The sequence below is a fragment of the Vanacampus margaritifer genome, chromosome 2 (genome assembly GCF_051991255.1).
Source record: "Vanacampus margaritifer isolate UIUO_Vmar chromosome 2, RoL_Vmar_1.0, whole genome shotgun sequence".
Classification (NCBI taxonomy): domain Eukaryota; kingdom Metazoa; phylum Chordata; class Actinopteri; order Syngnathiformes; family Syngnathidae; genus Vanacampus; species Vanacampus margaritifer.
In genome coordinates, this window is record NC_135433.1 from 11,208,690 (window position 1) to 11,225,758 (window position 17,069).

Below are 17,069 nucleotides of genomic sequence, written 5' to 3' on the forward strand. Positions count from 1 at the left end.
CTGAGACCTGTTGTGCGTGTGCGTGTGTGCACAGTGGATGGGCAGCTGACGCTTATGCAAGCACATGCAGTTCCGTTTGAATTGAATTGGAGGGTCTGGTTTGGTCTCGGCCCCATTGTGCTGAGTAAGCTTTGCTGTTTTAAATCGCTCACGGTCCTGATGTTTTGTGTGTGCAGAGATGTTTGTGTTGAGCTCATTGTCTCTGTACACTTTGTCCACACGCAGCCACACAAAGGACCTCGAAAAGGGCAGCTAGTCCATCACCTGCATGTGCAATTTCCCGAATTGGATGTTTTTATTCTGACCATCTACCTGCTAGATCTACTTACTTGTTTGTTGTTGTGAAAAATGCCCCAGAGGAAGTCAAACACAATCTGGGAAGGTGATCGCCCTCGGATTGTATAAATCCATAACAAATAAGGAAAATAATGTAATCCTTTTTTAAATGTTAATACCTGTGTATATATTTGAAAATACACGTTATAAGTAGTAGTACAACGGATCTTTGAGCCGGGACGTGTTTGGATCAAGTGCAAGGATGAGTCAAGCTAGCCACCACGTGCTGCGAAGGCAAATTTCAAAATAAAAGGCTACCAAATAATACATGGACATCAATGCAATAGCCTTTGAAGGCTTTTATTTTGAAATTGGCCCCTATTAGCGTGCGGTGGTGTGTTGTCTAACTTGACTCATTACGGTCCACGGTATTTTGTGGCTGTTTGTTTTTTGTTTGTCTGCCTTTCTTATACCAGGGATGTGATTTTTCCGTTAATTCGCGGAATTCCGCTTTTTTTTATCCACCCCCCCCCCCCAAAAAAAAAAATTTCAGATTTTTTTATTTTTTATTTTTTTTTAGTAGTTCATTGTGTATGCACATGACTCCGACAGATAACATCTTCTGCTATAACAAAGACATTTGTGGTATGCTCTAATATGAGTTACTTTTCATTTGGTCATGATACAATTATTTGTTCATGAAATTTGAACTCTTCAACATTATTTATGTGTTAACTTAGTAATCACATTAGTTAGATATGATGATATTCTCAGTGATAGTTTTTAAAAGCAAAGGCAGTCCAATGTTTTTGAATGTGACTGATTTTGAGTTGACTAAAACTGCCATTTTATATGGGATAGTTCAATATACATTGAAAATTTATGCTGTTGTTTTGTCTATTTCTTTGTCATGTGAGTGCATTGAAAGTACTTAAAAACACGGAAAAACCATGAGCCCCCAGACCCCCGGCTAAATTTTCAGATAATTTCACTTTGGTCAAATCACATCCCTGTTATACATAATTCTTAAACCTTTGCCACCAAAATGTGGAGTGACTTTACATTAGTTCCCTTTAAACAGGCAAACACTGAAGAAGAACAATATTCAGAGTATAGTATAGTACAACAGTTTTATTTTCATCAGTCGTCTGAGCTCCAATGACAATATGCTCACGTCCTCCAGGTTGGGAAACACCGATTTGATTGGTTATGATGCTAGGCAGGCTGTGAAGCTTTGGTTTTCCCAAGGGGAAGAGAGTTTTGAGGCCAAACAAAAAGAACAAAATAATGTGCGCATTCGCATAAAAGAAAAGCCTTTGTTTTCAATGTCTTTTAAAGTTATTATAAAATAATTGACTTGTTTTGCCCGCTGCTTGTTGCAGACAGACAGTATAATATATTTTTAGTCACTGTCGATCTTTACGTCACGAACCTACGGTGCAAATCCTGTGTGGTGCGACCAACTGAAAAGGTTGGTGTAAAAGTTAGTGGGAGGGCCCTTGACGAATTAATGTCTGTCGGCCCCCACCGCCCCCGGCTGGGAACAACGTGAAAAAATCTACCGATTTTTCACAACCCAAACTTGACCTGCCCCCGCTGCTGAAAAAAATCCTAGTGGAAACACTGCCATACTCTCACAGGACCTCATTGCTGTCTGACTGCTACCATTTTGAACAGTAATGTGATGTAGTGCCTTAGGCTGTCATAAAATTTTATGGGATTATAAAAATGCTTTGCTTCTCATTGTCGTTAGTACTGACTTCAGACCGTTGTTTACTTTTGATTTGGTGAGTTGTGAGTTGACTTATCGTCAAATTTTGCTATAGGCATTTAGTCTTCTGAATGAGTGTGTATTTTAAATTTATCACCACACAACTCTAAATTTCTTTGCCATTGTAACAGAACTTGAGTGCTAGTTGACCGTTGCTTCTTCCATGCAGTAAAACCACACCTAATGGGGTTATGAGACTTCAGCAAGCAGACATGAGCATTTACATATGGTAAACTTGTGTAGGTTGGGACTGAGTCAAACGGCAATAAAAGCCTCTTTTGAAAAGTAGGTAATTTAGTATTGTATGTTTACATGCAGGCAATTTTAATAATTTTAATAAAGATTAGCAATATTCAGGTTTTGAAAGGCCATGTAAACATAACACACACAAAAACCCAAATATGCGCTACCCCTGGGTTACCCCTTTCACAACCCGAATTCTTGGTCATATAAAGAACATTCGGAATACCTCGTTTGAACGAGGCATTGTGTGCATGCAGCATTCTTCGTCTCAGTCTTCTTTTCTTCTTCACTCATTTCTATTCGCAAGGAATCTTGCTCTTTGTAGTACTCTATACACTTGCACAGAACAACACCGAACGACTCCGGAGTGAACGAGGTTGTTTTTGCTGTAATGTAGTATTTTGTGCATTTGTGATCCATGACGTCATTGATCGCTCATGCAAATTACCGATCATGCATAAAATCAATCAAGAAGATCAGATTGGCGTACGATCTTTTGTCAATCGTTGCACCCCAAGAGCAAACATTTTTTTTATTCCAACCAAAAATGCGCCGTTAGCATGACCTGAAATGACCCCACTGGTTGCTGATGGAAACTGGTGGAAAATCCCAGTATGTCATTCATACAAAGCCACTTCTGTACGACTATTTGTATACAAACATAACTAACTTCATTTCTTTTAATCGAGTGATGGCTTTACTGAAAAGTGGCCGTTCCAGTGTTAAATGCTATGAGATCATGCTAATGCAAATTGATGCAGATTATATAGTGTGCTGCATGCAAATTAGCCACGCGACCATCCCCTCCTTTTGTTCTTCCAACAGGGTTTAATCCTTGTGTGTGTGTGTGTGTGTGTGTTTCGAGGCTGCCTTTGATGTCTGGTCATGCTAGGGTGCACATCTTGCATTTTGGTGTGAAGATTAACCCTTCCTCCAGGCTACAAATAGAATCAATACATGATCCCCTTTTAAACTTGACTTCATTGCATGACTCAATCTTATTTGCAAAAACATACGCCCACAGTGTTCTTTTTTGTTTCGGTTATGACTAAGGAAGTCTTGCAGCATCAGATGTCTGATTTCTATCTCGTCATAAACTGTAAATAGTTTATAATTGTGTGTGCTATAATTAGTAGCTTCTGTCAACAGGCAGTGTCAGGCACAAATGTCACCGTCTTCACTGGTTCTGATCATTCATTAAAAAAAAAAGTTGCGTTACCATTTATTTTTGGGTTGCTTGTTGTTGCAGTATATGTTCTGGGTATTTATTTTTTAATTTTTTTGTCCCCTCGGGTCATTATTGTCTCAATCCTGGTTGACACCATGGCTCTATCTCGTCCAGTGTATGCAGATTACACCACTGATTTCCAGCTGCACCTGTAGGACCACATACACAAAGATGAATTAACTTCAGTGTTTGTTTATATATATATATATATATATATATATATATATATATATATAATTTTTAGACATTACTCTCAAGGTGCCTTTGGCAAAAGATAAATTGGTGGTCTCTTTCGATTTTAGCTAGCACGTGGAACCTCCTGTGTGGTATTGAAATCCACCACCAAAGCATACACCACAAAATATATGCTATAAATTATATCGAAATAGGAATTTTTAGGCAATAACGCCAAGCACTAATTAATCTAGAGGGAAAAAAATGCAACCTTACTTTCAGCTGCTGTACAGCAACTTTAACCCTTTGACTGCCAAAAACGTTAAATAACGTTTAGTAAAATCCCACGGAGGAGCGCCAAAGACATTAAAAGATGTTCACCAAGTTTTTTTTTTTTTTTTGGAAACGGGTTGGAGGAAAGCCTTGGCCAGCTGTGCTGAAAGTATCAAGCAGATCTAGTTAGTATAATGCCTATTTTTGGCCCCTAGATGGCAGCGATGACTCTCTTTGGACAAGATTGGGTAGGCGTCAGTAGAAGACGTGAGGCAGAGCTAGAGTGTTGAGGGGACAATGGCTGAGGAAGCCATAATGGCGACCGGTTGCAAGCAGCTCACACTTGAGCATTTTTTTTCAAAGACGAAAAGCATCGACCAATGCTAAAGAGCACATTGATGACGACGATGATGATGATGGTGACTCCGAGGTTGATGCCAAAGTTGGAAGCGTTAACGGCGAAGTTGGAAGCGTTGACGCGGCGGCTATGATCACGTCATAAAGCCTCACCGGCTAGCGATGCTAACGGCGGAAAACGCGGAGCACAACCGAGCGCTTCTGCTCAGGCGGACGTTCAATCGGACGATGAAGAGTGCCCCGAGTCCAATGCATATTCATCGGAGGAGTGGGTACAGTCTGATCACGGAGAAGACACTGGTTATGGACTACGATGCCACCATGAATGGAGCGGATAAGATGGATCAACCACCCAGTATGGGAAGTGAAGGAAATGAGGAAGCCAGATGTAACACCACCGTAACGTCACCGTATCATGATCCTGAGAGTAGACTTGATGGCAACATGGCCAAACACACACTGCAGTATATACTTGCTATTACCCGGACAAAAAAGCCAGCAAGAAAGTGTAGCGTCTGCACGCTAAGGGGCAATCGCAGTAAAACCAATCTGTTGTGCAAATGTTACAAAGTGTTACAAAAAGAAAAACTGTATTTGAAACATCCACACAATTGTAAATAGTACCACAGTTGCACACATTTGTAAATAGTTTGCCAAATTGTTTTGTCAAATTGTTACACTTTTGAATGTAAATAAACATATTTTGCTATCAAAAAACACTTTTTTATTGTTGGTGGTAGTGTTTTACAGAAGTAAAGCACTGTTTAGGTGTTTGTGGCATCATTCATGGAAAAAAAAAGGTGTCAAATTGCATGAAATATCGTTTCACAAAAAGCTTGATTTCTCCGTATTTTGTTTCAAAACAGAGCATTTGGGATTGTTGATTACTGAAAAATGGAATAAGGTAGAAACAAACTTTGTTTTTCTGATGAAAGATGAGAGTCCAATCTTTCATTTGGTAGTATGTGTGTTTCCATAGTCCAAACACAAAATTTTCTGTGGACCTTGAAAGATCAGTCAAAATGCTTAAATCGGCTGGCAGCCACGGCATCCCTTTTCTGAAAACGTCTGGCAGTCAAAGAGTTAACTATCTTGACACTAGGGCTTGGTCGATATGGCCCAAAACATTTAATCTCTTTCTCTCTCTTTCTAACTCTAATTCTCGATGATTACACTTTTACAAACCCGTAAAAACATTTACCATGTTTCATTTATTCAAAAATAATTCCTGTGCAAAATGTTCAGACAGCAATAATGTATACTACTAACTAGGGGTGTTAGAAAAAATCGATTCCGCAATATATCGCGATATTACAGCGCGCAATTCTCGAATTGATTCGATATCTGGCCGAATCGATTTTTAAACATCAATTTTTTATGGGAATATTCAACAAAACGTCTTACTTAGGGTTAGGAGTTACACATTAAGCATGGAAGAATGTTATAGTCATGGAACATTAAGCCTTAATATTTTATTTCAGTGCTGTTTAAACACGAAACAGACTGCAACCTGTTTGTTAAATGCAGTGGCTCAGTTATAAGCCTGAATTTCCTGATAAATAAATACGTTTTCATACAAATCTTACAGTGTACAAGTATACTGATTAGTATTTTCTAAATTTGAGTTTTAAAAAAATCGCAATAATCAATTTATAAATTCGTATCGGGTTTAATTGAATCGTGACCTATGAATCGTGATACGAATCATACTCGGCAATTAACACCGCTATTACTAATTCAATATTAGTTATAACGTAAATTTAACATTCATAGTTTGTGCTTAAATGCCAGAATTAAGTAGTTGGTAAGTATTGCAAACGCGTCTTGTAAACCTCCTATCGAGCATGCTGCCACTTGTGCAAAACTACAACTCGCAATGTTTTCATATAACAGAACTTAAGAACAACAGCTTTTAATAATGCAGAAAAAGATAAAGGTGTATTTATATGCACCTCAATTTCACGGTTTAGCTGATTTTCAATTATTTGAATTATTGCTAAGCCCTATCTGACACATCTAAAGAAGCGCGTTCATCATTCATTCACGTTATAAAAAAAAAACAAATTGTGCTGAACGTGCTTGCACAAGTCTTTTTGACCTTTTACAACAATGTTGTTCTTTGATGTTTCTGCTATGCTCCGGCGCGTTCTTCCTTTTTTCTCTATCACAATGGAAAGCAAAGTATGTGCTGAATAGTGGAGTAAATTGTCCAGATATTTTCATGCATTTAAAACAGAACAAAGACCATATTTAGTGAAAAGATATTTTTGGAATGCGAATCCCGTTCCATCAGTCTGGTGATGTGGCTCCTGGGCGTGTTGTAAATGGATGCATTGTTACTAGCAACTGTAGATTTTATTTTTGTTAATGTCTTTGTAGTAAATATGCAGCCTGTTGAATGTTTTTAGATATTATACTTTACAAAGCTGACTTTTTTTCCCCCCTCCTGTCTGATTGTAACAAGAAATAACGTTAGCTTGTCATGGTCATTTGTAGATGCAGGTTCATCATTCGCTGTGGTTTGGTCCCATCAATAACAATATTTTGTTTCCTTACCATCTGTATCTAGAGTGAGTTAAATCACACCATAACACATTTCCAATAGCATCTGTGCCGACCTTGTGGGCCTCTCCCACTAGCCTACCTGCCGCCATGTTCTTCTATTCCTACTTGATGTTTGCCACTCTCGGTGCCTGCTTCGCCGTGTCAGCTGTACTTGTCGGGGGATGGGCAATTGTCAGCCCATTCATAAACAGATGCTGTCTGTGTTGGTGTGTGTGTTCTCTCCAGGAGGCTCCCACCATGTTCTGCTGTTGATGTTGAGCACAGAACCATCTGCTGAAGTACTTGATGGTTGGTTGTGTGTGTGGGGGGGGAGACACAAGGACGGTGTGCTGGTAGCATTTCCATTTAATCAAACTGCTGTAATGGCTTGTGATGGAGAGATGTTAAGTGTGGATTTTTCAAATTGTAGCACTTGGGATGTTCAAGTGATGTGGCTGTCATTTTGGACCGTTTTTACATTGTGGAGGCCGGAAGGGGCAAACATTTGAGAACATCTGTCAAAAAAAAAAAACTGTCATGGCATAGTCGGCCATGAAAATGGAGACCGGCACAGTCACAACTGAAACCACAGTGCTGCTATTTGTTTAAAAACGCTTCTCCAGGCAAGCTTTACTCCACTGTGCAAGTTGTTCCAACCACAATGTGCCAATGAAGGGTACTCAAAAGACTGATGTGTATCCAACATTGGATGACTACAGGCCTGGCATTCATACTTAAGCGTAGTTTGTCTTTTTGTTGTTGTTGCAGTTTTGACGTTCTTGTCAATTGTATGTGAACAACACTTTGTTAGGGATGCCAGATACGGATAACGGTGTATCGGGCATCAGTGCCGCTACCTGCAGTAGTGAGATGCATAAAAATAAAAAAAATCCCATAATCTACGCATAGATACCACATAACCAGCATGCAGGGCTCAACTCAATTTACCCGCAGGTGTGGGTAACTTTATTTGCATTGTTTGCTGGTAACATTTTCATCATGTTTTAACTCTTTCACTGCCAGACGTTTTCAGAAACGGGTTGTCCCCACTGCCAGCCGATTTAAGCATTTTGAGTGATCTTTCAAGGTCCACAGAAAATGTTGTGTTTGGACTATGGAAACACACATACTACCAAATGAAAGATTGGACTCTCAGCTTTCATCAGAAAAGTTTGTTTCTACCTTATTCCGTTCTTCAGTAATCAACAATAGAAAATGGTTACTTTCACCGAAATTCTCTCTTTTGAAACAAAAAACGGAGAAAAAGAGCTTTTTGTGAAACGATGTTATTTCATGCACTCTAGTGAATTCTACACTTCTTTTTGTCCATGAATGATGCCACAAACACCTAAATAGTGCTTTACTTCTGTAAAACGCTTTCACCAACAATGAAAAAGTGTTTTTTGATTGCAAAATACGTTTATTTCCATTCAACAGTGTAACAATTTGACAAAACAATTTCGCAAACTATTTACAAATGTGTGCAACTGTGGTACTACTTACAATTATGTGGATGTTTCAAATACAGTTTTTCCTTTTGTAACGCTCTCCTGCGTGCAAGGAGACGCCAGGACTCGCACAACAGTTTACTTTCACTTTCACATTGGTCCGTTTTGCGTGCAAACGTTACACTTTCTTGATCGCCTTTTTTTCCGGGGAATAAAAAGCAAGTAGCAGACTGTACACACTTCCTCTGATGAATATGCATTGGACTCGGGGCACTCTCCGTCGTCCGATCGAACGTCCGCCTGTGCGTGCTCGGTTGTGTTCCGCGTTACGACACCGTCATAGCCGCCGCGTCAGCGGTTCCAATTTCGCCGTCAAGCTCGGATTCACCTTCATCATCATCGAGGATGATCACCGTCGTCATCAATGTACTATTTTAGCGTTGGTCGATGCCTTTCGTCTTGTAAGTGTAGAGCTGCTTGCAAACGCTCGCCATTGCCCGTTCCCTCCTCCATCTAGCTCCATCTAACGTCTTCTACTGCCGCGTCAATGCTTCCCAACCACGGAGTCACCACCCTCATCTTCATCATCGATGATGATCATCGTCGTCAACAATGTGCTTTTTCAGCGATGCTTTTGGTCTTTGAAAAAAACGTCTCGGGCGTGAGCTCCTCGCGACCGGCCGCCATTTTTTCTTTGTCTTCCATTCTCATCTCCTGCTCGACGCTCTAGCTCCGCCTCTACTGACGCCCACCCGATCTTGTCAAAAGAGAGTCATCGCTGCCCTCTAGGGGCCAAAAATAGTCATTAGGCACAACAGACAGACTTGAAACTTTCACCAGACATGCGGAAGGGTTTCCTCTACCCGTTTCAAAAAAAAAAAAAAAAATCATTGGATGACGTCTTTTGACGTCATTGGCAGTGAAGCGTAGGTTTTTACTTGACGTCTTTAAACGTCAGTGGCAGTGAAAGAGTTAATTAGTGGCATAAAAAAATGATAAATATGAATAAAATAAATAAATATTCAATAGTGACAGTCAGTCAAGCAGAGTGCTTACTGAAGTTGCACACAACATTTACAGATTTTGGAACTCGGTGCACACATAATGCACATTATTAGGCGTCAATTTTTGAGAAAATGTAAGACTTTTAGGTGCGCCCTGTGGTCGTGAAAATACGGTACCTCGTTTGAATGGGGGCACTGCTTTGCATTGTGTGCATGCCCTATCATTCTTGTTCGTCTTCTTTTCTTCTTCATCACTTATTTGCGTTTGCAAGGAATCTTGGTCTTTATAGTACAGGGACAACTTGTATGCGCAGTGCCGTCCCACTTGTTAGATGAGCCTCACTTGAATACATCGATTTCTCCGTGGCGTTTTCCACGTTATTTTCTGTCTCTATGGCGACAATGCCAGAGTTTGTATCTATACCTAAAGATCATTTTTGGGTTGATTTCCGCTTTAATGACCTTGCACCTTTTCACCTACTAGGTTCCACAGTGAATTTATAAAGTATTCAGTATTAATTGTGGTGTGTGAGCAGCTTTGTACGTCCGGTTATATCACGAGGTCAGGCCTTCGTTGTAATCTCATTAATGGATTAAACAAAAACCTACATCTTTCTCCTGCAGACTAAATGGTGCACCTGCAGATAACAAACACCTTGGAAACAAATATCCAATTGGGAAAATGTGCAAAGTTGGCTTGGAGGCGAATAACCAACACAAAATAAAATCAGGGGTGGCAAAGAAAACTGAAGACAAATAATCTTTCATTCTGTTCAAATTAGAATTGTGGCTTTCTTTTAAAGGGGAAGTCAAGACAAGCATTTGTCACAAACCCACAAAACAGGCGACCCAGAGGAGGAATCTTGAGTATTGATTTGTGTGCATTCAGTTGATAATGTGTTTGTGCTTTTGCCAGCATTGGCTAGCTTTTGCTCAGTTATAAAGCAAGTAATTTTGCTTACCTTGCCGTTGAGCACTACAATTCAGGCCTTCTCTTAATGTCCTCCACAGCGAACCCACCCACAGAAGGACACATTGTGGATGGAAGAAAGCGAGAAACACAGTGTGTGACAAGGAAGGAGTATAAGACTATACAGGACTGGACAGAAGGTAGAGACGGATACCATGACATTGATCCTTTGTAAATATTTGACCGTTCAACTGATTTTAGAATAATCTTTTGACTAAAATTGAATTTAGTTTTTCCATTGGTGGTGTTTATTTTTTATTTTTTATGGGTTGGTCTTTTGTCATTAATTGTGGCTCACTCAGCCAACATACATTTTTAAATAGCAGAACACTGCTATATTGTTTAGGAAGCAAATTAACTAACTTGACTGCTACTCTTTCCAAAAGGATAGCTTCACTAGTTCAGTGTAAATATTTAGGCACTACGGTGCAGTGTAGCGTCTGTGGTGTACGTTGCCTTGTGATGTAGTGCTGTTTCGATTGTTACACTTTTCACTTGCTCCTTTTTAGATGAGCCTCCTAGTGGTGGTGTTCAGACAGGAATTAGAATAGTGTTCCTCGCTGTTCTTTACAAACATGTTTCATCTACTGCCAGTCCTTTTAATGTCTCTCTCCCCATCCTACTTTGTGAGATGATGCGGGAATTACACGAGCCGGACAGGAACTCAGGCGTCGGCATCAAGGTAGCTCTGGTATATTTCAAAATAAAACCGTTTGGGAACTCGTTTTTTTTTTAGGACGGAAGTTAGCTAGCTACATAGCTTGACATGAGTCGGACATTTAAAAGACAAAAATCGAGCAAAAAAAAAAAAAGACAAAATAACATTATTTAAACACAAAACGTACTTACCCATGGTAGAAGTCACAGAAATAATATCCAAAAAGCATATTGATGTGACGACAGGCAAGCGTTTTAGGCTATTGTTTACCAGTAGCGCTCTATATACACTGTTGTTATTGCGTAAACTCAACTGTCCAGCGTGATTCCCCGGGGAATCTCGTGGTCTGGCGGGTGCAGATTTCAGGACACGTACAGCTCTCGTAATGCACTCTGTGTGAATTGCAGCCCGTGCGGATGCCGTACAGAAACCGCTCCGCAGTCTGTTGATTCATCGCTATCTCTGTTGCCGCGTGCGTACGGAGCTGCGGGCCGCCTGCTGTGTGAAGCGGGGGGGGAGGGAAGGGACGGAAGAAGAGTTCCCACAATTGCCCCGAGTCTGGTCTCTCAGGCCAGGCAGGCTGCAAAGCATGACCTGCGGATGATCAGATTTTTGATGGGGAACAAAAGGCTTTGATCAAATATTCCGATCACCTACTTTTTCATGAATACCGGCCGATCATGATCGGTGGCTGATCGATCGCAGCATCCCTAGCTAATATGATTAAATGATTGCTTTGGGAAATATGCAATGAAACAGATATCTTTGTGATTTTTGCAAGCCATGACAGCTCATTTCCACGCCCCCCCTGCTTGTTACCCCGTGCGTGCATGTCAGCTGCCCAAAGCGGTTATCCTCACCGTTGACTCTCTAGCTGACGATGACGCGCTGTCAGTAAATCGCTTGCTCTGTTTTTACTGTTTAATTGAAGCAGTCTCACAGTACACAAAAACCAAGGACATATAGTAGTGTTTAATGCTGAAAAGTCATGCAAAACATGCCTCGTAATGGGATCGATCTTGAAGACCTATTACAGATTCAGATTATGTTAGACTGACAGCTAAGCTCAAATCGACATGTAGTGAGTGACACAAGCGAGGAGTGAGATTTGCCATCATTAGAGCTGCCAAGTGTTGTTTATTGTCTGTATTTTATTGAAATCACCTAACGCTGCTGCGTTCTGACCTGGTGCTGCGCGTTCATTAGCAGTGAAGCGCTGTCAGGTAGTAAAATAGAGCGCTTGCTTGATACTAACCACGATCGCTCCTATTCATATCAAACAGCGTTAAGCCCGGTATCCGGTGAAATAATGCGTCACAGCTCTCACTGGTGGTCATTCATGAGCAGCAAAGCTAGTGAGAGTAGCATCGTTAGCCGAAAGTTGAGGGCTTGATGCCAACCCAACTCCGGTGATTTCGTATAAGAACGTGGAAAAGAACTAAAGTCAGGCGTTATGAGGAGATCAAGTGCGACCCAATACTTCATTCCGCCAAAAGAGTGACACGGCAAATTGTTTGCTGCTCAAATGGGATGGGAAAAAGCCCGAATAAGCGAGACGACCTGTTCATCCGTCTTTCTGTCACTGGCACTGTTGGTCTCGGGCCCGAGAGGTTGACGGAGGTTGACGTATGTGTGTGTTAACATATTTATAGTTGAACTTGTAACTTGTTTCTTTTTCTTTTCAAAATGGCTATAAATGTGTAGCCAGGGCCATTCCAGCTCTGTCTTTTTCACACACAAAAACATACTTGTGAACATTAAAAATAAACATTAAACCAATACAGAATGCACAGTATTACACAATATTTTACATCGCTGTACATCAACAGTGGCCCGTGGGCACTATGTCCCTGATTGGGCCAGTTCAACTTTTATAAAGATGAGATCATCATATTGTTGTTTTACTATTTCAAATAGGAGAAGCAATGCAATGGGGTGGAACAAGTTTGGCAAGTACCAAGGAAGAAAAAAAAAAAGTACGGTACTCACCATTCTTGAGGACACGACCATAACCTGGCCATGTACGCCAGAACATACAAACGAAACGTTTCAGCCGAGGTCCAGACCGTACGGGCAGCAGGCACAATTCACAGAGCAGAACAAGTTTTGTGCCACTGATACCACAACCTGTCACTGATGCCGCCTACACCACTGATCCAGAATGAGCTGCTGCTGCTGTGGACTGTGTTTAACCGTCAGCAAGTCTGACATGTGGTCAAGTGCTTAGTGCTCCTTCTTGTTCAGAAGCCTGAAACGGTGGATCTCTCCCCATGTCCTCCTCCATTGCTAAGAAAAAAGAAAAATTTAGATTAGGCAAAAAGTCACATACCTCAAGAAGTGGCGTCGCGATGTAAACAAATGCAGATAGCTTGTTTCAAATAGACCATGTCCTTTGAACTTTGACCTTGCCTGCGTGCAGCGCCACGGCGACTTAGTGGCCAAGCATATATCGCATCTGTATTGCACTAAGCACTACCGTCGAAAGTGAATAGGGAAAAGTTAAGGCCAGTTAAGTTCAACTATCCGCGGCGCGGGCGGAACTGGGTTCGAACCTCATTTAGTCATTTAATTATTAATAGATTAATCATTGCGCCTCTATACACATAATGCCTGTCTTCTTTGACACTGCTGAGGTATTCGTTTGAGGTGATTATCCTGTCTTTAAATGTAGACTATTAAAATAAACTATTTTAACTCTTCCTCAATAAATATCACTGAAATTGTTAATCCCAAGTATTTATGCAAACATCAACTTGAAAGGCAGTAAGTCTTCTGAATTCATTTAAAGGGTGGAGTTGTTGCTGAACAGCCAGCTAACAAAAAACACTTGACCTCCCTGCAGGAGACTGAATAATGGGAGAAATTTGCTAATGACTCATTTTTGCACATTGCTGTGTGTTTGTGTCAGAAGCTTCAAACCCCTCCCATCCTTAGAAATGTTATCTGGTCCGAACCACATACACGTGCACTTGTGACGTTAATGCTTGTTGCTTGACGGTCTTCAGTCTTTCAACTTATGAAAGTGAGATAGTGAGTTGAGGGAAAAGCCAGCTGTTGTGTTGGTGAATGAGCTCCCTGCACATACAGAAAAGGAACATTGTTGTTGAACATTTCCCGTGTGATCATCTTACCAAGACAAGCCTGTAGGAGTTGCGTGTTAAGAAATGTTGTCAGACCAACAGACATTTTCTCTTAACAGCTCAGTCCGTCACTCCTGAGAAACTATTCTTTTTTTTGAGGATATTCAAAGGCATTTAATAATGCTAAACTGAAGGAGATGAATGTGAACCCGTACGTCTCGAGGTGGTATCACTCCTCCCTGACACAGCGCACACAGCAAGTCAGGGTCCAACAGCTCCCTCTCGGAACCCAGATTGATAAGCACAGGCGCCCCACAGTGCTGCGTCAGCTCCCCGGTCCTCTTCACGTTGTACACAAATGATTGTGTGACATCACACCCAGAGAACTTTATCATTAAGTTCTCTGATGACACAACTATCGTCAGCTTGCTGCAGGCCGGCGGTAGCCCACTGGACAAATTTCTCTATTTCTGAGAAATAGTCCAGAATCATCTTGTGCTCAATGTGGGGAAGACAGAGGAGGTGATATTTGAGCCAAAAACTGTTGGTGACCACAGGCCAGTCGTCATTAAAAGCATTCACATCAGCCAGGTGGGTTCATACAGGTATCTGGGGGTCCACATCGACAACACACTCAGCTGGAGGGCACATGTTGGAAGTCTCTGCTCCAAACTCCAACAGCGTCTCTTATTTCCTACGCAGACTTAGGGTCTATGGAGTGGCCTGGTACGGCAACCTGACTATGCAGTCAAGGTCACAGATTGCCGGTCTGGTGCGGACTGCCATGAAGATCATGGGGGTCAGGAATCATCCTTCCCTACAGATGCTTTATGAGCAGTCCGTCACCAGACTGGCACAGAAAATTGTTACTGACCCGACTCACATTCTGCATCATGAGATATAGCTCCTGCCTTCCGGCAGGAGATTCAGGGCCCCCAGAACATATATATAGGAGTGTGTGTGTGTGTGTGTGTGTGTGTGTGTGTGCAATGTACTTCTCTACACATGTATACTTCTGGGAAGTCTTCTACTTATTGCTGCACTTCTTATTTATTTAACTTTAATTTTATCTCTTTCTATTCTGTTGTTTTCTCTTTACTGTAAACTGCAGCTGGACGGAGTCCAGGAAAAAGTTCCCCACGGGGAAAATAAAAGTATATCGTATCGTAATACCCACCTGTAATCAAGAAATGGGCTAATATTCTGATTAAATCTGAAAGGATAGTACTTGAAATGAATGCAATTGCATATCAACTTCAGTGAACCCTCAGAAGGAAAAAATAAAATTATCTGTACATGAATGTGTTATGTAGGCTAAAAGTTCTGCTTTTGTGGTTGTCACTTTGACTTTTTCTGCATCACTGGCTCATCTATGATGACATAGTTTTTTGGGTTTAAAAAGAAATTGAAGACCTAATGTGCGAACGTTTTGTTTGACAGTTTAGGCATAGTTTTGTATCTTCAAAACTTTGGAGGTTCCACTTTATTGGAATTTTAGAGACCTATTCTCATTCTGGCCGAGATTTTAGATCTTAACATAGGTAATTGTATATTCTGATAACAATGTACAACATCCTGAGAGTATTTTTCCCTAGAAATCACATGAAATTTTAATGGCTATTTTCTGAAGTTTTTTTTTATCAAATATTGATAAACCACATTTTATATGCATTTTATTTATTTTTTAACGAAAAATACAATGAAGCTCATCGAGTGGAAAGATACAATTAAAAATATCTAGTAGTACAACTAGTTTTCAAGGGCCATACATGCTCTAGCTGTGCTGTAATTCAGTATTTGTGGGCGACATAAAAATGTGTCCGTAATGCAGTAGTGTTGATGCAGTTACTTTACCTTCATACAATGTTATGCATTGTCTAAAGTCATTCTTGTCACACACAAACTCCATGAACTAATACTCAGTTTATTGTAGGCCTGTCAGCTGTCACTAACGAATCTTTTTGAATCTGTTATATACCCCAAAATCGGAATCGAATCGTGAGACATTCAAAGATTCCCACCCCTAATATATATAATGATTATTGGTAAACTGCAAATATATTTATTGTTGCAGCTTTAAAGAATAAAGGGTCGTTAAAGGATAAGTTCATTTGGGACCTTTATTTTGAAATACATTTCAAGATAGGAGTTTGTATTATCCACAAGGCGGCAAAGAACCCATGAGAGCACGTTTGTACTGCCTCACTATGTAAAAAAGTTACCCTTTTAGGAACTGGTACGTAGTGGCCGTATTTTTATTGTAACTTGACTTCTGTGGGCATCATTTGGTGCGACCACTGTAGAAAGCATTCCATAGTAGATGTATTTCCTAAATTAGATGTCCCTAATTGTAGTTGATAGTAAAAGTACAGATGATAGTAAATAAACGAATCAACATTTTTTTTTAATTAAAAATAAATAAATAATAACTTTGCTTGGTCTGACATCATTGTCCATGAATTGCCCTAAAATATTTAAATCTCGCTTCTTACTGGTATACTGGGTCGGAGGAGGCCAAAGTGGTCAACGACAATTTACAGTTAAATGTTTTGCTTTCTAAACTCTTGTCACTTCAGATGGTGAGGCGATGGGTAATCTCAAAAGCTCTCATGCTTAATTATTACCGGTAATACAGTTGCCTGCGTTTTGTTGCGACGCTCGCTTGTATTTTTGAATGCTTCAAAAAAATACATCGGTCACAAAATTATCTACTTGGATCTAGTGACGTTTCAACAATGCACATTGCGCACACACACATTAAAATAAACACAGGACCCCAATGGCTACTGGCCATTTTGTAGACATTCTAAAGGACCGCAGTAAAAACAAAAGATTAAAAACATCACTCACCATACAGTAGCTGCACTTCAACAAATTGTGGCCGTATGTATTCAGTGCTGTTGTAGCGTTTACTATCCATCCGTCCATTTTCTGAGCCACTTATCCTCACAAGTATTAGCTATTTAACTAAGCTAATGCTCGGCTGCCCCGCTTTACGTTATCTCGTATGGCGCCATCCAAGGAGGTCTCGCTGATTGCGCCA

General features: G+C 40.5%; 1 protein-coding gene across 9 annotated transcripts in view; it reads left to right on the forward strand.

Annotated features, from left to right (window-relative positions):
- The window catches only part of LOC144043056 (trinucleotide repeat-containing gene 6A protein-like), a 55,586-nt gene that overhangs the window by 4,184 nt on the left and 34,333 nt on the right, over nt 1–17,069 (forward strand). For 6 of the 9 annotated variants that reach the window (XM_077556280.1, XM_077556287.1, XM_077556282.1 and 3 more), the window contains exon 3: nt 10,330–10,428. The exons of the other annotated variants lie outside the window; for them this stretch is intronic. The gene's annotated coding sequence lies outside the window, so the exon portion shown is untranslated. The remainder of the gene's footprint in view (nt 1–10,329; nt 10,429–17,069) is intronic. 9 annotated transcript variants of the gene reach the window in all.